The 25,955-nt window shown below is 45.6% G+C and overlaps 1 protein-coding gene across 1 annotated transcript in view; it reads left to right on the top strand.

Annotated features, from left to right (window-relative positions):
• The window catches only part of Prkca (protein kinase C alpha), a 399,183-nt gene that overhangs the window by 317,819 nt on the left and 55,409 nt on the right, over nt 1-25,955 (top strand). The window lies entirely within an intron of this gene.

Raw genomic sequence — 25,955 nt, 5'->3', positions numbered from 1 at the left:
TCTCTTTAGACCCCTGCCTTAGGTCCCCGCCACCATCTCTGATGCTTTCTGTTTCCCTACTTACTTTGCATTGGACCATTTGATCAGCTTATGTAGTAGCCTCTGCGATCTGTATAACTGCTAATCTTTCTCCACAGACTACACAATATTTCCTGGAAATCCCAGGAATTCCTAAAGCAACATACAAAGAGGGAGACATACACAAGTGCAGAGACAGTGAGTCTGTATGCTAAAACATTGACCTCAATGGATGCTGATGGTCCTCAGCCTCATGCTGTTGCCAAAGGGAGGTATAGGTCAGACTGGACTCCAAAGGATGTAAAACAGAAAACTGCTTAAATTATTTCGTCATCAAGCTAATGATATTTGGTCAAAGTAGATGTTGGTGATAATACTGAAGGTCAGGCTGCCAGGTTGCCTAGCTTCTAGGAACATAAATGATTGGAACGAGTCGTGAGTAGTTTAAATAAATGATACTTGACAGCAGGTGTCCAGGTTGGTGAGATCGTAAGGAGCAATGGGGATGGGTGAGCCAGCGAGTCTGCTTCTAAAGGTAGCAGCCAGGCTGTGAACACGGCTCAGTGGTAGAGCACTTGGCTAGCACTCTCAAAGCCTTGCGATCTATCCCCATTACCACAAAAATATTAAAATAAAAGTGACAGTTCTGTTTCTCAGGGCCATGTGGTATTGGTCAGCACACATGGAAAGTCTATGCTGCCATGTCTCCAGCACCTCAAGAGAAGCCCGAAATCCCACCTTTTTATATGTCATGTTCTGGTTTCTTTTCATAGTAGCAGTCAGTTAAAACTGTATAGGTCAAACATGCAAGCAAGAGTAATCTGGTGAGAACCAGACTATCGTCTCAACTGTCAAAAACTACAGGAGAGGGCACTGGAGCCATGGCTCAGGGTTAAAAGTCCTTGCTATTCTTCCAGAGGACCAGAGTTCAGTTCCCAGCACCCATGCTAGGCAGAACTCCAGCTCCAAGTGATGTGTCAACAGGCATACAAATAGGTACACACACATATACATAAAATTTAAATGTAAATCATTAAGTGCTACATGAGAGAAAATAACAGGAAATACATATTTAAGACTGGAAGAATGAGGGCTGGAGAGATGGCTCAAAGGTTAAGAGAGCTGACTGCTCTTCCAGAGGTCCTGAGTTCAATTCCCGGCAACCACATGGCGGCTCACAACCATCTGTAATGAGATCTGGTGCCCTCTTCTGTATACATAATAAATAAATCTTTAAAAAAACAAACAAAAAAAAAACTGGTCTTTAAAAAAAAAAAAAGACTGGAAGAATGAGATTCTTATGATCTTTAAGGAAGTCAAATGCAAACTTGAAAGACAAAGATTGCTGGACATGGCCCTCCCTACCTTCACCCTTCTCTTTTCCTTCACTTACTTCATCATCTGCCTCCGCCCCTGCCCTAGCTAGGACACAGCTCTGGACCACCTTCCCAGAGAGACCTCCTAGACACACGTCCCAACATCAACCACTCCTGTGATTGATGGATCCTTCTAGAAGGGGTTTCAGGACACTGAGTGCCTATCTCAGGCAGGACAGAAATCTGCTATGCTTTACTGACGCTCACACCCCAAGTTTATCATTCATAGTCACTGTTCAGATCCATAAGCATAGGTCACATTTGAGAGAGAAACTGTTGGAGCCTCATGGGTGTGTCACTTGAAGTAATTCAAATCTGAAACCACCTAATTGATAAAGAAATATTGACCTACATTGATGCTTCATTTTCATGGCTTCCTGGTGAGTTAACTTCCTGTTTCTCTGAGCAACAGGTCCACCTTGTTATAAAGGTCAACAGTTCCAAGTTAAATATCTAAGTAAACATGGTAGGCTGGAGGGCTCGAGGCCAAAAGGGAAGCATTTCTCTTGGAGATTGTCTCCCTGCTGGAAGAGCAGGGCTTGACAGTAGAGCCCTAGCCCAAGGCCATCCAGCCTCAGAGGGGAGAGGGAAGGTCTTCAGTGGTTGGGATGGCAGGTACTACCCTCTGAGCCCCATGCTTAGACAGAATGACCTACTTGAACAACCTCCCAATATCTCCTTTGCGCATCTTTTGCCTTTATTTCCCAGGTTTCCTCAGATGATGTCTGTTCATTTCCTGAGCATTTTGCCATCATTACAGCAAAGGACTAGGCAGGAGCCTGTAGCTGACTGAGTCATAAAGATGCTGAGAGTTCATGCAGCTTCTATGCTGTGTTTAAATGGTGTCGTCTGGTGACCTTAGGCAAGCATATAGTCCTGCAGTGGTTCTATGTTCAGGTTTATATGTGTGAGAGTTGCAAGCCTCCCCTCAGTGCCCAGTGATGGCAAGGCATGAACTAGGGCAGAAAGAGCAGGATTCACATTTGAGCAGATCCGGGGGGATAGCCAGCCTTTCCAGACAGCATGTAAGTTAGCATCAGGGTAGAACTTGGGAGCTTCTTTTAACCCCACCATATTATTTTCCTTCTTCATTCCTAGACCCATGGCTAACAGCACCCCTCAGTACCCCTCAGCTCACATGAGCTGACAGCAATCTGTCCCTCTCCCATGCATTCTTTCCACTTTGTATCCTTGGGCTGCACACAAGGTCAATACTGAGTTGTCATTGGCTGAAGCCATTGGTTGTTGGTCCTTTCAGAAACCTGCTTATCTCAGAGGCCTCTCAGTATCTAGTGCAATGGGTACCAAACCCTTTGACACAACATTGAATCTACAATACCTGGAGCCTCATTCACAGCTATCCTGGGCTGCAGTGTGGCCTATAGACCAAACCTTGGACATGCTTGTCCATTAGTTATTCTGTCCATGTCTGATTCCATTTTGGTGGTGATGGTGCTTGGATTTTTGAGGCAGAGGAGTCTTTTTATATAGCTCAGACTACTCTTAAACTCAAGATATGCCTCCTGCCCCCTGCCCCCTGGTGCTGTGTCCCATCACACCAGACATCTCTGTGTTCCAGAAGGAATGAACAAGAAGCTGTGGTTTCCTAGCCTTCTCTAAGACAGCAAAAGTCACTCAATCTAATTAAAAAAAATTGAAATAAATGAGCACTGACAGCTCTAGCCACTGTGTTACGATTCATCAGATAATTAGATGGAATTTTTTCATATTTAAATTGTTGATTCTAGAATCTTGGCAAACAGAATCATCTGCAAGTGGAGCTGTTAGGAGCCAAGGAAAAATCCCAGGATGGCTGGAAAAGCCCGTGCTTGCTTCTACAGGTTCTGTCACAACATTGCAGCTGCCCCCAAAGGCAACCCAAAGCAGGACCTTGACCACAATATCCACAGAGAGTGTCTCTGCGACCCTTGAATCTGCTCCCTGTTTGTCTTCAGATAAAGCACACACAGTCCCTGCATCACAACTAAATTACACATCTTTTCATTTGTTCAGTAAGTGAGGCTCCAGCAGTGACCAGAGCAAATAGCCATGCTTCCTGAGGAGCACGTGTCCTGTACCTGTGGGCCAGAGAGGAAGCAGGGAGATACTGAGAAGTAAACCCAATCTGACCCCTTGTCCTGCTTTGCGGTTCCCCCAAACCTCCTGTAGAGGCTCAGCAGAGCCAGGATTCCAGACTTCCCCCAACCTGGGACTCTGCTCCTGCTGTGGGCTCATGGTCAGTGCTGAGAAAGAGAGGAGGTCCCAAGGATGGGTTACCTCTGGCTCAGCAAGTCTTCCCCAGAAAGGGTCAAATAATGTCTGCAGGCCACAAAGTGTCTTTTGCAATGTTGAGTGCTGCACTATGGCAGGGGCATACCTGCTGACAATGTGTAATTAATGAAACTGTTTCAATGAGACTTTATTGATAAAAAAAACAAGTAGCAGACCTGATTTACCCATAAGCCATGTTTACTGACCATGTTAGAATGAATGCATTTTCATCTTGAAATTATGTTCCACATAATGGGTGGATTCTCTGCCACATTGTCTGGCTCTACTTTGAAACAGAGGTAGAAGGTGAGACCCTTGTCACCTTTTGTCATATCTTCATGGGAAAATACGCTTGTATGCATGCAGATGGATGTCTAGATACAGTGTGTCTGTAAAATGAATTTCTGAAATACATTGTGTCTATAAATCAGGCAGGTTGTGAATCTGAGAGTGTATCAGATGACCCCTGAATAGAAGGGGCTATCCATGGCTCTTAGGAAAGGATATAAGATCCCACACTACATGGAGACTTCTCAACTCAGTGGTCTGGTTTAGGGTCCTGAGTAAATACTCAAAAGTGAGCTTATCTGACAGGTGGTTGCTAGAAACCAGCCCAAGCATAAACAAGAGTGGACCTATAGTCAGGGTAGCCTTTAGCAGGACATTAGAGAAATAACTTGGTTAGTAGCACACACATGTTGATTTACCATTGATTCCATTCCTATGAAAGCCCAGTTCTTTTGGTGAAATGATCATTTTGATCTTTTACAGAAGTCAAGCATAGAACGGTACGTGCAAGCTGCATTCAGCTTCCATCTGAGAAGGAAGGAAACACATCTTCAGGCTACAGTTTTCTTTTTTGTTGTTGTTTGGTTGGTTGGTTAGTTAGGTGGTTGGTTGGTTGGTTGGTTGTTTTCCCTATGCAGGGTCTCTTGTAGCCCATTTGTCCTGAGGGTGACCTTGAACCCCTGATTCTCCTTCCTCTGCCTTCAAGTACTGGTAAATAACCTAGACCAATGTTTTGGCTAGGCTGTCTGACCAGTGAGCCCATAGGATCCACCTGTCTTTTCTCCTTTCCCGGTTCTGGGCTTATAGGTAAATACCTGGCCTTTGGATGAGTGGGGAGGATCCAAACTCAGGTCCTCATGCTTGTGAAATCTGCACTTTTCCCAATGAGCTGCCTCTCCAGCCCCAATATTGGATAAGTTCCTTAATCTCCAACCTCTATTTTTCTTGTTTATGATGAGGAAATGACAGTACCTACTACAAAGGAATGCATGTGGATTAAATCATATTGCTATGTAAATTTAGACAAATACCTAGGACCAGTGAGGCTCAACCCATGTTAGCCAGGCCTCTATTTCTTTACCTTTATGGTAGTTGATTGTGTTAGGTAGACATTACTTACTATACTTAGAAGTAGTAAATACTGACGCTGCATTTTTTATGTGCAGCCGAGGTATAGTGACAAGAGCATTCTTAGAATCCTGATTAGAGCCTCAGAAATTTCAAGGTATCATTGCTGAAAACAGACCAGTGAGTTGGTATCCCACCATTCACAGCTTCTTGGAGCCTAAAGCCTAGCTCCAATGCTCCTGTCTTGGTCACATTTGGAACAAATAGGTTGTACAGGTTACTGGCTTCCAGAGCTCTACGGGTTGTTCCTTGTACCTTCTTTCTCATTGATCCTGGTACTCAGGAGGCTACTGAGTGGTACTGGAATATGGATAAGTGCTTCCCCCTTCTGAAGGACCTGCCTTCTAACGCTAATGCTACCATGGCCTGAATCCCTACCATGAACATCTGAGCTCTGTCACAGAACATCAAGCCAACTCCCACCCCCACACAGTAAATCTGATTTTCCCCAGACTTAGACCACATTCATCCTTTGTAACTGACTTGACATCCAGTCCCTCCTTTCAGATGGTCAAAGAGTACCAGGAGTTCTTCTTTCCTTTGTGTGGGTCAGCCCTGAGCAACCACACCTGCCTACTGTTTATAATTTCAGTATGGCACTGACCAAATGGCCATATAACCATAAATTCCAGAAAAAAAAAAAAAACACCCACATTTTCCTCTGCTTGAAAATCCTCTATGACTGTGCTGTGCAATTTGGCAGGAGCTGGTCATATGAAACCTTGGAGTATTTAAAATATGTACAGTCTTAAGCTGGTCATAATAGCACATGCCTGTCATCACAGCACATGGGAGACAAAGAAAGAGAATCAGGAGTTCAGGACCATCTCTTGCTACATAAAAGTTCAAAGCCAGTCTGGACTACATGAGACCATCTTAAAATAAAACTAAACTATGTGTAGTCTGATCTGAAGTAAGCAGTTAATATAAAATACACAAGCTTTCAAAGACACAATAATAATAATGAAAAAATGTAAAATATTTCAATAATCACTTCATGATCAATGTACACTGAAGTAATATCCTGGATATATTAGATAAATATATTACATACTCAAAGATTATAATTACTATAGACATTTCATTACATCCACATATGAACATTAATCATAATTTCAAAATTAATTTCAACTATTTCTTATATTGTTAATGAATCTTCTAGAAAATCTAAAATATGTCCATCTATGAATATGTTTCTATTGTACATGGCAGATCTAGAACATTCTTCTCAATTAATAAAAGCAATATGCTGTGGGCCAGTAAGGTGGCTCAGCAATAAAGGCACTTAATGCCAAGTCTGCCAACCTAAGTTCAGTCCCTGAGGCTCACATTGCGGGAGAAGAGAACTGACTCCCACAGCTTGTTTTCTAACCTCCACACTTAGGCTACAGCACACAGGTACAGGCATACTCATCCCACAGCCCATGTGCAAAGGTCAGAGGGCAGCCTTCAAGTGAGTCCTCACCTTTCTCCCTTGACTGAAGCAGGGTCTCTTGACAGCTGCACAAGCCTGGCTGGCTGGCTGGCGGGGAGTTCCTGGGAGATCCATCTCCCAATAGCTGTGCACGGGGTTGCTGCCTCCCATTTGTACATGCGTTCTGGGGATCTGAACCTGGCTCATCACCTACTGAGTTTCTCTCTCTCTCTCTCTCTCTCTCTCTCTCTCTCTCTCTCACACACACACACACACACACACACACACACACACACTCTCTCACACACGCATGCACGCACGTGCACACACACACACACACACACACAGCCCCTGAAGGAAAACAATTGTGCTTCACTGGTGTCACCCCTCTCCCAAGACTGTGCAGGATGGATCCGAGGGAGGCTCCACTGGGAAAACATGTCATGTGTGCGCACCCATTTCCCATACTGGATGCTGTCCAAGAAGGCTACTTCTTCCTCCCTACACCTGGATTACTGAGATCAGCAGGGCAGAGAGGGTGAGGGCAGGGAACAGAACCCTACTAACTGCCTTGTGGCATGTGCTGGTACCCATCTGCCAGCCCCCATCTGGCTCCCATGGACCCCAGATACATGCAGAAAAACACGCTGTGTGTTTCTGTAGTTTTCTATGTTTGTGGCTGTTCAGAACCACACAAGGGTCTAAACCAAAAGAAGTCCAAATACGTTTGAAGATTTTGAGGAGCTTGTCTATGGGAGGGTCGTGAAGGAGTCTCCTGAGACTTGTCATGAAGGTGCCGAAGCTTCAAACCACTCTGGAGACAGTTGTCTGTGTCCCTCTAACCTGGGGAACAATGTAAGATTCTCTCTTAATAACAAGCAAATTAGGGATCCAATCACTGCCATAGTCTAGGTACTTAAATCAATGAAGACGAGATTCTGTGGCTAGGTTGTACAAGAGAAATCAGATGTTTTTCTCTTTTATTTACCATTGTCAAAATTGGATTTTCTGAAAGCCTCCATTGTCTTTGAAGACTTTATCTAATTTGCAATGTTCTTTTCCAGATGGGGGAAAAAGACAGCCCATTGGAAACACTCAGATAAATTGTTGCTATTTGTTGATTTAATCAGCCTTGCTATGGTTACTATAGAAACCTGAGTTCTTTCTGACGCCCTTTAGCCACAAAACAGAAATTTGATGTGCCCCCAGTATGGATTCTACTTCTTTGGTCCCTAAATAGCTTCTTAATTACTTTCTGAACTGGATGATAAGGGGGTAAAAAAATAAATCTATTAAAAGGGCATCAGTTAAGATAGTTTAATGTTTGTACTTCAGCTTGGTTTTAGAAGCAAAATCTTAAGCTGAAGTAGGATATGAAGTGAAAATGATTTTCACACATTCGTTAGATCATTTGTCAATAGCCCTTAGCACTGAGCAAACCCAGGGAGTCTCTGGTGGTCACAGCCAGGCTTGTGATCAGCGCCCAAGAGAAGACAAAGGCCACAGTGTTGTCCTCATACTAGCAGAGTGTTGTCAGTGTAATTTAATTTAGAGACACAATACAGTTTTGTTGAGAAACAAAAAGAAATGAAGATTGCCCATTCCAGCCATTTGTACCACCCTACCAAATCCCTAAAATATTGTGATGTGTGTGTGTGTGTGTGTGTGTGTGTGTGTGTGTGTGTGTGTGTTTTACAGGCATGACTTTGCCTGTGGGTGTTGCCAGGTGAATGTTGCTGGGTAAAGAAACGGGCAAGCATCCTGCTAGAAGCAGCTCTCCCTGTGTACCCAGGCTCTGGTACCCACAGGAAGTCAGGGTGTGAGTGAGGACCAGAGATGTATCCCTCCATTTACAGGAACTGGAAGAAGGGATGGGGGGGGCAGTGTCCCTCAACACAAATATAAACATGGTGAAAAAACATTGACAGTTCTTTATGGCTTGGGTACCTGAGCAGAATTAAGGCAACAAACACCCCATAATAGAAGAGCTTACGTGGTTCTGAGAAGACAGGCTAGTTGGTAAAGTGCTTACCAACCAGAGAACCTGAGTTCAGATCCCTAACACCCCTATAAAAAGCCTGGCATGGGGCAGGGTGAGAGTGATAAAGCATGCAGTTCCCTGGGGCTTGCTGGCCAGTCAGTTTAGCCAAATCAGTATCTCCAGGTTCAGTGGGAGACCCTGCCCTCCAAAATAAGGTGGAAAGCAACTGAGGAACACACCTGACACCAGCTTTGTTCTTCACAGACACAGGCATCTGCATATGTGCTCATAGGAACACAAACACACCTACACCACACACACAAGTGCACTATCCAAGCCAGACACAGTGACATATACCTGAAGTGTAAGGCTGTATGGATGAGGTAAGACTTTCAAGGCTAGACTGGTAACGTGATGGTGGAGACTTAAGAGTTCACCCTGCTTTTTACTGAGTCAATCTGCATTTTAATAAGATTCCCAAGTGCGCATTGCATCTTCAGAAGTGCTGATTGAGAAGACAAAACCATTGACTAATGAGTGAGCAGATTCATCATCTATGGATGCAGTGAAGTAAGGGGAATTAATGGATCAAATAGGAACCCATACCAAACCTCCTGCCTTTCTGTGACCCGTGAATTAAGAATAATTGTGTTTTGAAATGTCTTTTTACCCCCAAATCAAAGAACTATAATGTTGTGAGACATGAAAATTAGGTGAAAATTGAATTTCCATGGCCCTAAATAGAGTTTTCTTAACACAGGCCATATTCATTACCATAACATTTTGACTGAGGCTGCTTTGGTGCTTTGAGGCAAGGTGAAGTCACTACTAGAAGGAGTAGGTGGCCCAAAAAGCCTGAAGTCCATGCCCTCTGGTCCTCTGCTGAGTTCCAGGATTCCAGCGTTAGCAGAATTTGGCATGTAAGACGTGGGAGGGTGTTTAAAATCATCTTTGTTTATGGGAAAGGGAAAGCCCAGAAGGGACACACTTGCAAAGTCAATGGTATAAGTACTCTATTATCCTGTCTGAAATTATTCTCCTTATTTCCCGCCTCTTCCTCTGCTCTGGCCTGCAGCACCCACTTTTCTGAGCATGTGCATGTACACACACACACACACACACACACACACACACACACTGTACTTAGCCATGCATCTTGGTACTGACTTATTTTCTCTTCTCCTCCGCTTTCCTAAGTCCTAAGCACATTAAATCTTTGTAAACTTTGACATAAATCTCAAGCTTCTTAAAATTGATTTCATTGTACAAACTAAAGGTGGTTTCTTTTCTAGACACACCTATCTCTGGGGGTGGCTGGAAGGCTTCAGCAGAAAGCCATTCTGGGGTCTGAAAGCACCCTACCCTTACATGTCCAAAGCCCTGTAGCAGTTGGGTAAAACCCACATTGGTCATGAATCTGATTGCTATCAGAGAGAGACTAACTTCTTTCCTACACTTTTTGTGATTCCAGAAATCAGGAACTCTGACAATTTCTAGCTGGTTGCATGTATCTGCCCTGTCTATGTCAGGTACCACCCCTGGAGGTAGAGTGTAGAGCAGTGGGAGATGTTCACTCTCTAAACAAGACCCCAGAGACTCAGATGATACAGACCGTTCTTCTCCTCCCATGTCCCCCTTGGTGAGCAGGGCTCTGTTCAGGCTTCTTTGTCCAGTCACCAGTGACTCCAGCTCCTGACACCAATCAAACCTCACAGCTGAAAATGTTGCCGCTCTGGTGATATGGCATGCTATCAAAATAGAACCAGAGGAGCCTCAAGAATCCAGATTGGGAATGCTGAAGACATTGGCTCAGTGGTTAAGAGTGTCTGTCTATGGTTCTCTCAGAAAGCCTGAGTTCAGTTCCAGCACCCATGTCAGATGACTCACAACTGCCTGTAACTCCAGCTTCTGGGAATACACCACCTCTGGATTCTCTGAGCACCAGCACTCACATATACATGCCTACACAGAACTATACACATATACACATAACTAAGAATGAAAAAAATAAATCTTTAAATCCCAACACTAGGGAGGAAGAAGCAGGCAGCTTTCTGTGAGTTCAAGGTTAGCCTGTTCTACATAATGAGTTACAATCTAGCCAGGGGAACATAGTGAGACTTTATCTTTTTTTTTTTTTTTTTTTTAAGAATTCAAAATGGCAGTTCCTAAACTGAGATTCAGGAACCTGTGTCTGGGGTACTCATGGGTTTGGGGGAACTTTAGCTTATTTTCATGGATAGCCTCTCCTTATTCTCTAAGACCCTTGCTGTGATATACAAGTGATACTTCCCAAACTACAGAGGTCAAGAGTGCCAGGGCTCAGGAACCTGGTGCATTCAGTGGCTCCCAGGTCTTTTTGCCTTAACACAGAGTCAGCAGCATAACCTCCTAGCATTCAGCATCCTGGCTCCGGCCTGGATGTCCACTGGTCCAGAATATGTTCCCTAGATCCCTTGGAGGTGTGAACAGGAGGAGCGCTGGGAATTCTGGGCTCAGTCACTTCATGTAGTTTCCTCTGATCTTGTTCAGAAGGAGATTTTGGGTTAGTTTAGCATGGCTAAATATTACCAAGCCTTGGGCTTATTGGTAAAACCGTTTGAGTCCAAGAGTAATTTCCCAGTGGCTGTGGAAGACTCTGGGGTGCAGGGCACTTGTATTGAAGTCTCTCCCCTGGAGGTCTTCCTGGGGTGAGCTATCACAGATGGAAGTTGGAGGTAGGGATTTCCTAAATCTTTTCAGTGTGTCTGGGCTCATCCCTAGAGGTACTAAAGCAAAAGGTGGCTGAGGACCCAGTCAAAATGCTTCCGACTTCACGATTCCAGTGGATGGTTTGTTACTAGTTGGCTCCCTTTAATCATGTTGCAGATTAAGCTCTCTGGCCAGAAAACAAAGCTTTGGCAGTTAGAATAAAATACTCCATTTTGGGAAGCAGTTATAGTTTTGTGAGTACTGACCTAAAGGCTCATAATTACAAGATATATGTAAGAGAAGAAAACGTGTCTACACTTGGTAAAATGTTTGACCAGCTTCCCATTTTAGTAGACAAAGCCTTATCACTCTTAATGTCTCACCCGTTTGTCCAGCAGTTCTCAACCTGTGGGTCGTGACCCCTCTGGGATTGAATGACCCTTTCACAGGGGTCACCTAAGACTGTCAGAAAGCACAGATATTTATGATTGTTAACAATAGCAAAATTACAGTTATGAAGTAGCAATGAAAACAATTTTATGGCTGGGGTCTCGACATTGTTTAAAGGGTCGTAGCATTAGGAAGGTTGAGAATCGCTGCATTTGCCCCTTATCACCCCTGTTTAGGCTCAGGGATGCTCTGACCCACTTGGGCTGTGGGATTTGGGTTGTGAAAACCAGCCTCTCTGGCATCCTCTCCCTGAAGCTGCCTCACACCAGATGGACCTCTGACTGCTCCTGTCACCCTCCGAGATTTCTCTGTTAAGAAGGTATCAATTCATTGTCACTAATGTTAGTGCTTGGGACAGTGAAGCTTTCTAGTCACACAGGTGTTCTAGACAGCAGTGGAGAGCTGGAGGACACAGAGCTTGGTGATGTGGCCTTCAGTTAAATGGGATGGGCTAACCCATGTCTCCCAGCTTGTTTTACCAGGAAAATCTCAGGCACCTTGAGTTACTGAAGAGCCTCCAAGCCCTCAAGAAAGCAGATTTTATTAAGAACATGTCCCTTAGTTGGTGCATGAGACACCTGGGTTTGATCCACAGAATGATAGAACATAAACTAGGCATGGAGGCACACACCTGTAATTTTAGCACTCAGGAGGTAGAGGCACAAATGCCAGACTTCACAGTCACCGGGGCTACATAGGAAGTTCAAGGCCAAGATGAGCTACATGAGCCTTTTGGAGATGGAGAGTCACATGGTGTATGTGTGGGAGGGAGAGGGAAGACTAACATGGGTTTGGTCTTGAGTATGTGTGTGTAAAATTATTGGGAACTAGCTGTGTGCTCTCAGACATGTGTACTAACAGGAATGCCCATCACCATCACATGGATGGTGCCTAGCAGAACACATCTGCAGGTGCAGTGGAACTGCTTGGCATACGACCATGTCAATTGCCCAGGAACGCCCTGCGGAGGGAGAGAGAATGGGCCTGGCCACATCTGGCTTGCCTCCAGGCTTTTCACAGTTCTAACAATGAGGTGGTTCTGTACCTCCTAGAGACTAGGCCCGAGCGGCTCCACCTTCCCACATCCCGATCCCACCTGTGTCATCAGGTGACTGCTGCCTTCTGGGCCTTGTGCATTCTAAGGGAAGCCTGTGTCAGGCAGGCTCCAGTGTTTGTCTGGTGGTGCTGTGTCCAGAGAGTGGAGTGATGACCGTCTGAGCAGTGCTTCCAAGAGCTGCTCCCTCTGCCCTCCAATGCCTCTTTTAACAGCTTGGGAAGTTGGCTCCATCTGAATACACTGAGCTACTGGGCAAGGTCTTCCCTCAGAGTAACCCCTTGTTTTCTCAAGAGTAAATAGTTGCCTCTGGCCATTCCAGGATGTGAAGGCGGTTCCTGTTTAGACACTTGCAGGTGGATGAAACAAGCTGATTCTTGGGTCCTGGAACCCTAAATGCTATCTAGACTGTTTGCCTGTGTGATGTGACATGCTTGAGCAATGTGCCCTTTTCTTTTTTTGATGTTGGAAACGATCCTTCTGGGGAAAATATGCACATTCTAAGGCTATTAACATAGAAGAGCCAGACATGGGTATAAAACACAGACATAGCTGGAGAAGGAAATAGAGGGCTGGGACTAGAGAGGTGGCTCCGCAGTTACCATCCTGTACAGCTCTTGCACAAGACTTCGGTTCAGTTTACAGCTCACTGAGCACCTCTAACTCCAGCTCCGTGGGATCCAGCACCCTCTTGTGGCCTCCACAGGCACCTGCATGCCCACTGTGCACACACACACACACACACACACACACACACACACACACACACACACACGTTTTTAAAAATAGAGGGATGGGGGAAAAAAGAGGTAGGGCAAAGCCTTCACCTCTCTAGATCCCCTCCCAGTGGGTAAACTGGATGCTCTTCCCAACACTGGTGGACAATTGTCCACTCTCTGAAAGGATTGCTCCTCTCTATGGTTGGCTAATCACTTGCACCTACCTTGCTTGGTATTCTAGGAAGCAGCATGGTACAGTGGCAGGAAGTACCACATTCCTGAGCTCAAGCCCAGCTCTCCCACTGCCTGGCTGGTGGCCTTGGCACCTGGTCACTTGGCTCGCCTGTCTTGCTTCTGTCTCTCCACGTTAAATATGGAAGAGATAAAAAGCCCCAAGCTGGCAAGGCTTGCTTGGATGGTTAAAGTAAATATAAAAGGTGCTTAGAATTCCTCACTGTCATTCCTAGGGTTCTCCCTGCACCCCATACCGCAGAAGGTAGAAATCAAGAAGCTGCCTGTGATGTTACTTTCCTCAGTAACCATATCCAAGTAAACTCAAAAGCTCTGTGCTTCCGCTTGGGTCTAAAGCCCCCATTTGTACAGTGGGTGCCATGTTAGTTCTTTTTCTTATTGCTATGATAAAATACCTGACAAGGGAGTTAAGGGAAGAGAGGTTTTATTGAGGGACTAGAGTCCATCTTAGTGGGGTATCATGGTGGCATCAGGGGAGGAACCATAGAAACAGAAGTTGGAAAGGAAGTGGGGCTTTGCCCATCCCTACAGACCCATGTCCTCCAGAAAGGCTCTCCCTGCTAAATGTTCCAGTGCATTCCCAAACAGGGCCACCAGTGGGACCAAGTGTTCAAACACACGAGCCTGTGGGGACATTTCACACCACAGCAAACACAGGCAGCAAGTGGACCTTGGTTCGCTCTGCTTCTCCCACCTGGGACAGAGAAGTCTGGTGACTCAGTTCACTGTGCGCCACAGAGCTTCCTCCTGGGGAGTTTTGTGTTTGCTCTTATCTTGTGTATTTCTTGTGCCTTTTATGAGCCCTAGGAGAAGGACCCCAGCTTGTTCTGCCTGAGATAGGAAACGTTGCCTGTGCCAGGATAATGCACCCTGACCCTGACGCAAAACTGGAGGGCAGTCACTCCCTCACACCTCAGAGTGGCTTTGCCCTGCCTTGGCCACAAACTAATTTTCGCCTTGTGGACCCTTATGAAAATAGATTTGTCAGCACCCAACCCATGGCTGACCCCCAGAGGCTGTGTGTGTCTCAGCTGACATGCTACACAGAAATAAGCAGGACCTTTGGTCTCAGCAAGGACCATAGGTGAGTGGCCACATTTGCACAGAGCTGGCTTAGGGTGAGGGACAGTGCAGCAGGGAGTACCACCATGGTCTCATTTTTTATCAGGGGCAATCTTTCTGAACCCCACACTGCTCCAGTCTCCAGCAGCCTGTGAATCCCTATGTAAGAAACATAACATATTGATAAAGATTCCTTTGGCTCTTTCTGGCCGACTGTTGTCAAGTTCCCACCCACTTTCAAGGGTTGCATCCAAAGGACTCCAGGACATCTAGTATGTGGTGAGCCTTATGCCTGCACATCTCTCCTCTCCTGTCGGAGGCTCTTGTACTTCAGCTACCTCCTCTCTGCTGCATCCTGCAACCCAGTCTGCACCTCAACTTTCCACAGCCTTCTAGGACCCCAGGCCCAGAGCGCCATGGAGAAAAGTGACCCCCAGCAGTCTCTTACACCAGGCTGGTGTTCCCCCCCCCACACACACACACAGAGAGAAAAAGATGTAGATTTACACCTCTGTCTTACATTGAAGATCCTCCTCCAGGAACCCCGCCCCCCATTCCTCTGAAGACCCACTCTGGCAGGAGAACCCTGGGGACCACTTGGCCTTCTCTGAGTCTGCCTCTTTGGGAGTCTCCCTGCTGAGGCTTCATCTCTTCCTCTCTACCCATCCTGAATCTCTTCTGATACTGCCTGCCACCTGGAATGGCTGTGCCTGGGCACTGCTATGGAAGTAGCTCCCAGGGCTGAGCCAGCAGAAATGAAAGATCCCATTCATCTACGATGAGGTAGAATTTCAGTCCATTTTACAGAAGACAAAACTGAGGCCCCAAAGAAATCTGTGACAACTCTTGAAGTGCCCACCTTCCCTGTGAGCTGATGGCCATGGAACCCAGAGAAGAACACAGAGCAGGATAGCTGCAGCCGGTCCTGGAAGCAGGTGTTCCATAGAGCTATGAGTAGACACCTGGGGTTTAAAAAAACCATATGGTTTTAAAATGTTCCACGAACATGGGCAATAACAGCACATTATAAAAGTTGTGTGCTAAATTTAATGGCAGCTGGCTCGGCTTTCCAAATGCTTGCTCCCGTCAATTAGAGACATTTTAGAAAAAGATTATATTCGAGTAGTTGAACAAGTGGGTCCAGCATTTCAGAAACAGACTCATAAAAAGAGAAACGAAGACCCCTATGTAAAAACACAGGCCTGAGCCCCTTTGAGGTGGGGTGCAACCATGAAGTTTCCTTCGGGGTCACCCTGGCTTGTACAGCTCGGGTATTTACTTCAGGAGCTGGCTGCTTCTGCTTATTCAGATTCTAGCTGGACATCCCCAGCGGTGGCTTTTTCATTTGAATTCTGTGACAACAACCATCATTTCTCATCATTTTGCAGGTCACTGTCTGCTTCTTTCTCTAAAGTAGATGCTGTGGCTCTTAGCCCACTCCAGGGTCCCTGGCAACTCCGCCGCGTCCCTCTCTCTTCCGATCCATTCTTGGTTCTGTGACTTGCAGAGTCTGAGTGCAGCAGAGGTTTTAGAATATTCAGAAGACACAAAATGAGCTATACTTGTTTGGGGTTTGCAGTTTTCTATAAGTTAAAGTACCTGGTGATTCTAAAACTCCCTCTGGCCTTTTACCATTGGTGGCATTGGCGGGCCCTTGGCTCTCTCTCATCTTAGTGCTTTGGGGCATTTCTGCAGAGGTTCATCTGGGAAGATGGACCAGGTGCTTTCTTTGCGCCACTTTGCAGTATTTATTGGGACTCCACTGCCACAGGTTACCCCTTGAACCTTACGCGAATTTCTGCCAAAGCTCCTTGTTAGGGTGCAATTGTTCCAGGAGCTAAACCACAAGAGGGCAGTAAAGACTCGCAAATCAAGACTCTGCATCTCAGTGAACACGGCCATGGCAGAAGCAGAGGCTTGCTAGGGCCTCTACTTGTTGGTGAACAGGAAGGGCAATAAAACAGACGGTCACCTCACGCTCCCAATTGCTCCCAATTTTAGGCAACCATCACGGTGCTAAAAGAGAAACAGTCAAGGGCCTCGTAGGTCTTGTTGGCTCCTTCCATCTATTGCTTGCCCAGAGAATCCCCTGCCTTTGAACGTGGCTGAGTCTGGAAAACCGTTTACTTTGACAGCATGTGTGAATCAGAGACTCCCGCAAAAGTCTGAGTGGTGGCAATCCCTGGCAGGAAAAGAAATGGGTTAGTGTGCAAAGAGTCTAATAACATTGTAGGGCACAGCTGTTCCGCCTGCACTAGACTGCCCTCAAGTGGACATCGGATGGATCACGGTGTCAGCCCCAGTGGGAGAAAGACCATTCATGGGTGGAAACACCCTGAAAAGTAAAATTTGGAGGATCTTCAAACAGGATCCTTTGGGGATCCCAGGGTCCTCCCATAGCACTGGAGAGAACTAAGTTTCGTGGCCTTCAGGGGACCACTTACCAGGTGCGGAAAGTTGGGCTGCTTCTAGGCTAGCCAGCCTCCCCTGAGGGTTAGGTTAACCGGTGGGGGGAGGGGTGCATGAAACTGCACCCTCCCTGAAGAGCTGTTGGCAGTTAATAGTAACTGATGGGTGGAACTCTAAGGAAACTCAGTTGGGTCTCCTCACAAGAGGGAAAAAAAAAAAAAAAAAAAAACGGGAAGAGGGCAAAGAGAGAGAGAGGGAGATAGACTTGAAGTGGAAGGGAAGACTAGCCAGGCAGAGGAGGGGATCAGTGGGGATGGGAAGGAAACGGGAGATGGTAATAGGGGAGAGGGACCAAAATACTCAGTACACATGTATGAAAAGGAGATTAGCCAGATTAACAGGCATGCCATCCATCACTGGATGAATCAAAGAGAATAAGGGAAAAATAGATAACCATAAAGAAAATAACATACAACCATGTCTCAAAAAAAAAAATAACATACTAGAAACGTGTAAGGCTTGGTAGAAAAATAACCAAACACTGTTGTCCACACCAGGCAAAGCTCTAATAGATCCTGGGTCCCACATTTCCCTCACCCACCCACCCTTGGAGTATGACTCAATTACCACAACATGGAGGCTTGCTGCTTCCTGTTAACAGTGGCAACCACCTGAGTGGATGGGCCCATAAAAACAGTTCTCATTATAGAAATGGCTTACTGTGTATCCCCTGGCTTTTGCTGAATAAGTAACTACTATTTTGGCAACACAGCCTTATTTGCCTGCCTGCACCAAATATCACAGAAGAGACTGAGAGGTAATTTGATTGAGATGCATTGGGAACTTTTCATCATTGCTATCCTGATAAGTTAGCAAGGAGACATAAGCATTTTATCTAAGTACATCTGAAGGGCTGGGGGTGTAGCTCTTGTTGGTAGAATGTTAGCCTTGAGGTCCTGGGTCCAATCCCCAGCACTGAAAAATCAAATCTATAAAACTGTGAAAGGCCAGCAGCAGGTGAAGATAAGTGATTTGAGAATCTACAGGACATGAGACAAAGTAAAAGTACACCCCAGAGGCCCACCGCAGCCACACGTCCATTCATCTGAATTTCATGCCACAGCAGCAGAGGTAGGTAATGATGGAAGAGACTGTTTGGCCTGCACAGCCAGAATTATTTACTGACCTTTGCTATTGTGGGAAGAGTGCTAATTCAAAGCCTAGAGTTTGGGCTTCAGAACCAAGGAAGGGAATGAATCTGGACGTGTCCCTCAGACCCCTCGTCTGTAACCTGCACAGCCTTATGTCACTTGTCTCCATGCTTCTGAGGCTGGTGGCACCCATTCTGGGCCCACCTGGAGTGCAGGAGGATCAGCCTCTGCAGCCAGTGGATCCAGGGTCCTGTGTTGAGAAAGTGACATCCTTCTCTTCCTCCATAGCATGAACAACCCTGTAAGGGGCTGGAGGTAGTGGAGTTGACTCTGGAGACCATCACAAGGTTCAGACATCCTCATCTATGTGCAGGTGTCTTCCTCATAGGCACCTTAGGCCTCCTCAGGGAGCCTTCTAGGCCTGACAGACTGTCTGTGATCCTGGGGAGAGTGACTAGTACATACCTGAGGTTTGCTTGCTGTTCATCTGTGACTCCCAGCTTGGGAAGAAAACTCTAGTCAACAGGCATTGACAGCCATCCAGGCCCTAAGTGTATAAACAAGAGAATGCAGTCAGGAGGAAATGGTGACAAGGGAGGTGGCCTGCCCTGGGGACAGCTGTGCACCTTCTGTACAGATGAGCTTTCCTTCTGCTGTAACCACACAGGCCACAAGCCTTATAGACATGACCTATGGCTCACAGCCCTTGATCCTAGGGGTTTCATGGTCACGGCAGCACAGATTTGGTGTCTGGTTCATAAATGGATGCTTGTTCCTGTTTCCCCAGAAAGCATGAGACCCTTGCATTAGGACACCTCCGTTATGACTGTGGAGCCCTAGTGACTTCATTGTCTCCTTGTACTTCCTCACACTGTCAGATCAGGGGTGAGGATCTCCACATGTGAATTTGGGGCAGATGGATAAGCATTTAGGCCATGCCACCTTCTAAGACTGTTCCTTCTAGCATGTCAAACATGGAGCCCACAGGTCTTGTGAGCATGCACAAGGCTGGGGATAGCTGTGAATGTGACCTCACACAAAATCATCACCATACTTAAAACATTAAGAGGTGTGTGTGTGTGTGTGTGTGTGTGTGTGTGTGTGTGTGTGTGTGTAAATGTTTTTAAATCCAGTTGTGAGGATACAGAGCAGTGGTTCTCAACCCTCCTAGTACTGTGACCCTTTAATATAGTTCCTCATGTTGTGGTGACTCTCCGACCATAAAATTATTTTCATTGCTACTTCTTTTTATTATTATTAAGAAATTTTCTATTCATTTTACATATCAACCACAGGCCCTTCCCTCGCTTCCCTTCTCCCTCCTCCCCCCAGTCTTCCCCCTCCCATTGCTACTTCTTAATTGTAATCTTACTACTGTTATGAATCATAATGTAAATATCTAATATGCAAGATATCTGATATGCAACCCCTGTGAAAGGGTCTTTCATCACCATAGGGGCTCACAACTCACAGGTTGAGAACCACTGTTCTAGAGCATGAACTTGGAGATAACGTCTTTTCTCAGTATCAAAAGGTGGCCACACCTGACTGAAGATGGTCCCAAAGCCAGACCTGAAAGAACACTGCTAGAAATCCCAACCAATAATGTATACCAGTGTCCTAAAAGAAGTCAAAGCTCGTCTTTTGGACATGGTGTGTCCTGACTCCTTGGGTTTCCCACCCCTTCTCCTTGATATTCATCTGTCCTTGTACAGTCGACAGTGGATGCCACCAGGCTTGCCCAATCCAAACTTTTTTATCATTATATTTGTGTTTTAATTTTACACATCCGCCATGGGTACCCCTGTCCTCCCCCCCCCCACCCTCACCTTCTCTCCAGCCCCTCCCCTCCATTCCCATCTCCTCCAGGGCCAAGACTCCCCTGGGGATTCATTTAAACCTGGTGGATTCAGTACAGGCAGGTCCAGTCCCCTCCTTCCAGGCTGAGCAAAGTGTCCCTGTGTAAGCCCAAGGTTCCAAACAGCCAGCTCATGCACTAAGGACAGGTCCTGGTCCCACAGCCTGGATGCCTCCCAAACAGTTCAAGCTATTCAATTGTCTCACTTATCCAGAGGGCCTGATCCAGCTGGGGGCTCCACAGCCTTTGGTTCATAATTCATGTGCTTCCATTCGTTTGGCTATTTGTCCCTGTGCCTCTCCAATCTTGGTCTCAACAATTCACGCTCTTTCAGTCCCTCCTCTTTCTCGACAATTGGACTCCTGGAGCTCCACCTGGGGCCCGGCTGAGGATCTCTGCATCCACTTCCATCAGTTATTGGATGAGATTTCCAGCACGACCGTTAGGGTGTTTGGCCATCTGATCACCAGACTAGGTCAGATCAGGCTTTCTCTCGACCATTGCCAGCAGTCTACAGAGGATGTATCATTGTGGATTTAAGGGGACCTCTCCAGCACTCTGTCTATTCCTGTTCTCATGTGGTCTTCATTTATCATGGTCGGTTATTCCTCATTCTCCCTTTCTGTTCTTGATCCAGCTGGGATCTCCTGCTCCCCTAAGCTCTCTTTCCCTCGAACCTTGCCCTTCATTACTCCCACTGTCGTCCAGGTTGTTCATGTAGATCTCATCCATTTCTCTGTCATTGGGTGATCCCTGTGTCTTTCCTAGGGTCCTGTTTTCTAGGTAGCCTCCCTGGGGTTGTGTAGCAGTCTAGTCATCTTTGTTTTACATCTAGTATCCTCCTATGAGTGAGTACATACCGTGTTTGTCCTTCTGAGTCTGGGTTACCTCACTCAGGATGATTTTTTCTAGATCCATCCATTTGCCTGCAAACCTCATGATGTCATTGTTTTTCTCTGCTGAGTAGTACTCCATTGTGTATATGTACCATACTTTCTTTATCCATTCCTCAGTTGAAGGGCATCTAGGTTGTTTCCAGGTTCTGGCTATTACAAAAATGCTGATATTGTGGTATGATTGAGCATTCCTTGGGTATATGCCCAAGAGTAGTACAGCTGGGTCTTGGGGGAGATGGATTCCCAATTTTCTAAGGAAGCACCATATTGATTCCAAAGTGGCTGTACAAGCTTTCATTCCCACCAGCAGTGGAGGAGAGTTCCCCTTGCTCCACATCCTGTCCAGCATAAGCTGTCTTCTGTGTTTTTGATCTTAGCCATTCTGACAAGTGTAAGGTGGTATCTCAGAGTCATTTTGATTTGCATTTCCCAGATAATTAGGGATGTTGAGCAATTCCTTAAATGTCTTTCAGCCATTTGAACTTCCTCTGTTGAGAATTCTCTGTTTAGCTTTATAGCCCATTTCTTAATTGGACTGTTGGGCATTTTGATGTCTAATTTCTTGAGTTCTTTATATATTCTGGATATCAGCCCTCTGTCAGATGTGGGGTTGGTGAAGACCTTTTCCCATTCTGTAGGCTGTCACTTTATCTTGTTGACCATGTCCTTTGCTCTACAAAAGCTTCTCAGTTTCAACAGGTCCCAGCTACTGGTGTTATATTTAGAAAGTGATCTCTGGTGCCAATGTGTTCAAGACTACTTCCTACTTTCTCTTCTATCAGGTTCAGAGTAACTGGATTTATGTTGAGGTCTTTGATCCACTTGGACTTAAGTTTTGTGCACGGTGACAGATATGGATCTATTTGCAGCATTCTACACATTGACGTCCAGTTATGCCAGCACCATTTGTTGAAGATGCTTTCTTTATTCCATTGTACATTTTTGGCTTCTTTGTCAAAAATTATATGTTCATAGGTGTGCGGGTTAATGTCAGGGTCTTCGATTCGATTCCATTGGTCCACATGTCGGTTTTTATGCCAGTACCAAGCTGTTTTTATTATGTTAGCTCTATAGTAGAGCTTGAGGTTGGGGATTGTGATGCCTCCAGAGGTTGTTTTATTGTACAGGAATCTTTTGGCTATCCTGGGTTTTTTGTTTTTCCATATGAAGTTGAGTATTATTCTTTCCAGATCTGTGAAGAATTGTGTTGGTAATTTGATGGGGATTGCATTGAATCTGTAGATTGCTTTTGGTAAGATCGCCATTTTTACTATGTTAATCCTGCCTATCCATGAGCATGGGAGGTCTTTCCATTTTCTGACATCTTCTTCAATTTCTTTTTTCAGGGACTTAAAGTTCTTGTCATATAGGTCCTTCACATGCTTAGTTAGAGTAACCTCAAGGTATTTTATATCATTTGAGGCTATTGTAAATGGTGATGTATCTCTGATTTCCTTCTCAGCCTGTTTGTCTACTGTATATAGGAGGGCTACTGATTTTTTTGAGTTGATCTTGTATCCTGCTTTGTTGCTGAAGGTGTTTATGAGCTGTATCAGTTCCTTGGTTGAATTTTTGGGGTCACTCATGTATACTATCATGTCATCTGCAAATAGGGAAAGCTTCACTTCTTCCTTTCCAATTTGTATCCCCTTAATCTCCTTATGTTATCTTATAGCTCTGGCTAGAACTTCAAGTACTATATTGAATAAGTATGGAGAGAGGGGACAGCCTTGCCTTGTTCCTGATTTTAGTGGTATTGCTTTGAGTTTCTCTCCATTTAATTTGATGTTGGCTGTTGGCTTGCTGTAGCTCTAGCCTCTTCATGATGTTACTTATAAGGTTGTTTTCTTCTGCTTCTTCCATTCTGTGATGTTCAGGTCTAGCTGTTGGAAGAGGTCTAGGTTCTGGTGATGCTGTATTGCTCTTTATTTTGTTGTATGTACTTCTGCCTTGGTGTCTGCCTATCTCCTTGTGGATTTGTTCTTGGTCTTATCAGTGTACTTGGTCCAGACAGAGCTGACAGATTTAGGGAGCCTCTCTCTGGTCCAGATGGGAGCTCTGGTCCAGATGAGAGTGCTGGCCGGATAGGAGCTGGGGGGCTAGACTCTGAGTCACAGAAAGTCCCTAGGGTCTCCTTATCTTGTCCAGATGGGAGTTCTGGGGTGGATGGGAGCTGGGGGCTGGTCTCTGAGTCTCAGGAAGTGGCTGGGGTCTCGGGAAAATGGGTGTGGGGACTGCAGGGTCTGCCTGCAGTCTTGGAAAAGGGGAGCCTTCCCGCAGGGCCCGCAGATTGGCTGGAAACTGGGGCCAAGTTGGGCAGGTCCTCCCAGGATGGCTGGTGCCCAGGGGTGGGACCCAGGGGCGGTTGCCTCTCTGACTATATAACCCCAGGCACTCACCTCTGGTCCAGATGGGAGTCCCCAATCCAAACTTAACCGGATGACTCTGCATCTGCTTGGAGTCTAAGGACAAGAGAGAGATTCGAACAGAACATGGTGCATCTGCCTGCTCTAGAAACGGTGAAAGGGGAAACAACCCAGGCGTCCGATGGCAGGGGTGAGAATTCCCTAACACATGTCGAGGAAATGCAGGTTCCAGGGGGCTTCTGAACCTGTTAACTATGCTGTGAAAAACAAGAGATTGCAGGGCATCTGTAGAACATTTCCAGGGATTGTCTCTAGCTGATAAAACCATAGGTACTTATTTCTTTCTTTTAAAAAATGTATGCATCTTGAATTTTTCTAAAATGAACATATATCACTTTATTTCAAGAAGAAATAACTCTGCCTTTTAGAAAATGTTATGTGAAGAAGCACTTATTTATTTGTTCAGAGAATTTGAGGTATGCTGTGTCCCAGACATGCCCTACGCTCTGGAGTTAGACCAGAGAGAACCAGAGGAGAGGGGTGACTGGTTCACAGAGTATAAAGAGACTAGGAAGAGCAGAAGGAAACACAAACCACAGGAAGCAAGGTGACAGGGACAGCTGACAGGGTGAATGGGGGATCCCAGAGGCTTAAGGCATCATTTATAGACTAGAAGGAAGGTAGGTATGCCTATGTGGGTCACAGGAGGCAGAAAGAATAAAGGTCTTCAGGGGTCAGCATGCCTGGCCTGTTCCAATAAATGACAAATGAGTTAGCCAGAGAACAGCAGGCTTCTCATCTACTTCACTGTGCTGCCCAAGACCCATAATACCCATTAAGTAGCATCCTTTTAACCTGTTGCCTAGCAACTGAGTAGCAGGACTAGATGTCAGGACTCATTGCTGTTCAGAAACACAGGCACTAACCTAGCTGACAGGTCCCTCTAGCAAGCCCTCCCCAAGTCCTCACAATTTGCTTCAAAGCACTCAATTGCTCTGAGCCAGTATTGCAGCTTACATGGGTGAATTCATTTCCTTGAAGGTAAGGCTTTGTGCCTTGGTTCTGTATGGCACACTGCTTCCGCTAACCCTACCCTGCTTTGTGAAGCAGTGCTGAGATGCCTTGTCAGCATTTTCATCATGAAAAGAAAAAGGAAAAAACATGTAAAGGAAATCTATAACAGTTTATGTGCTGCCATGGTTGTGCACCACTGGCCTGTCAACCCCGGGGATGTCAGAAGTAGAAAGACCCTTCCACAGCTCTCAAGTCCAAAAGCAATCACTATGTCACACTGCAAATAGTTTTGATAAATACATTCATCAAAGTCATATTCGTACTAACTGGAGAATCAGAACATTCTGCGTGGGGTAGAGTGGAGTTAGACACTGACCCGCACTTTAGAGGTTACCCAAATGACCACCGGTAGACTTGCTTTCATACTGCAGTGTAGGTCTTAGGGCTTGGATAAACCAGAACTTCTTGTCAAAATTTCCAGGAAGAGAGGCATGGCATGAAAGTCAACACTCACCATAACACTAGGTCTTTTGGGTCGGGTTGCTTGTTTAACAAAGCTAACGTACACTCAGTGCACATAGTTCAAGCAAGGCAAGGTATCCTTGGCATTAACTTAGACCTCCGCCATCGCTGCTACCAAAGGTCAAATTATCCCAGCTCTACTGCTGCAAATGGTTTAGCCTGGTAGAAAATGGGTGTCTCCCACCACCCTGTCCTTCATGTACCTAATGTAAGTTATTACTTTTGTCATCATTATTTTATGGATTTTAAAGTCAGTATCTTATGTAACCTAGGCTGCCTTGAACACCTGGTCTAGCTAGCTGCCTCTGCCTCCATGTGCAGAAACTGACTTCAGGGTTACACCACCACACCCCATGATGTAAGTCATTTGGCATGGAACTCGTCCTGGTTTTAATTTGAAAACCCTGCATTAGTGAGCTGAATGTAAGGAGTCTCTCACATTGTACAGACAAGTCCTTGGACCAGGAGAGGGCCACTTATACAGACTCGTGACTCACTTCCAGTAAACACAGGCACACAAGGATCTGGGTTTGCAGTGTTCAGATTCCTGTCATACAATTTGCTTGTCCCCAACTCAACCTGTAGCACTTCAGGGGCTACAAAATGCCTCTGTAGTTCCAAATGAGATTCATTATTAATTGGTTATCAGCTTGTTTCCTCATGAGGAAACACTGGTCTCAGAGCCTGGAAATCCAGGTGGTATCATGAAGCCAGGCTTGATAAATACTCAGGTGCCATCTTTTGACGAACCCAAATTCCCCAGGTGCAAGTTATTTTAGTCAAAGCAAATAGCATATGCTATGCTGTTAAGGACAAAAGAAGAGAGCATGGGAAAGTTCTAGCATTTAGAATGACCTTGTTCTGTTTTACAGCATCACACATCAAGATTTTCATTTGTCCCTTTTTTGAATAATTTCAATGCTGTTTTGTTTTGCTTTGCTTTGTTTCTACACAGGGTTTCTCTGTGTAGCCCTGGCTGTCCTGGAACTCACTCTGGAGACCAGGCTGGTCTCAAACTCAGAGATCCTCCTGTCT

The sequence above is a fragment of the Onychomys torridus genome, chromosome 8, assembly GCF_903995425.1.
Source record: "Onychomys torridus chromosome 8, mOncTor1.1, whole genome shotgun sequence".
Taxonomy (NCBI): Eukaryota; Metazoa; Chordata; class Mammalia; order Rodentia; family Cricetidae; genus Onychomys; species Onychomys torridus.
The sequence above is the reverse complement of the archived record's forward strand: the minus strand, read 5'-3'. Positions and strand labels throughout refer to the sequence as shown.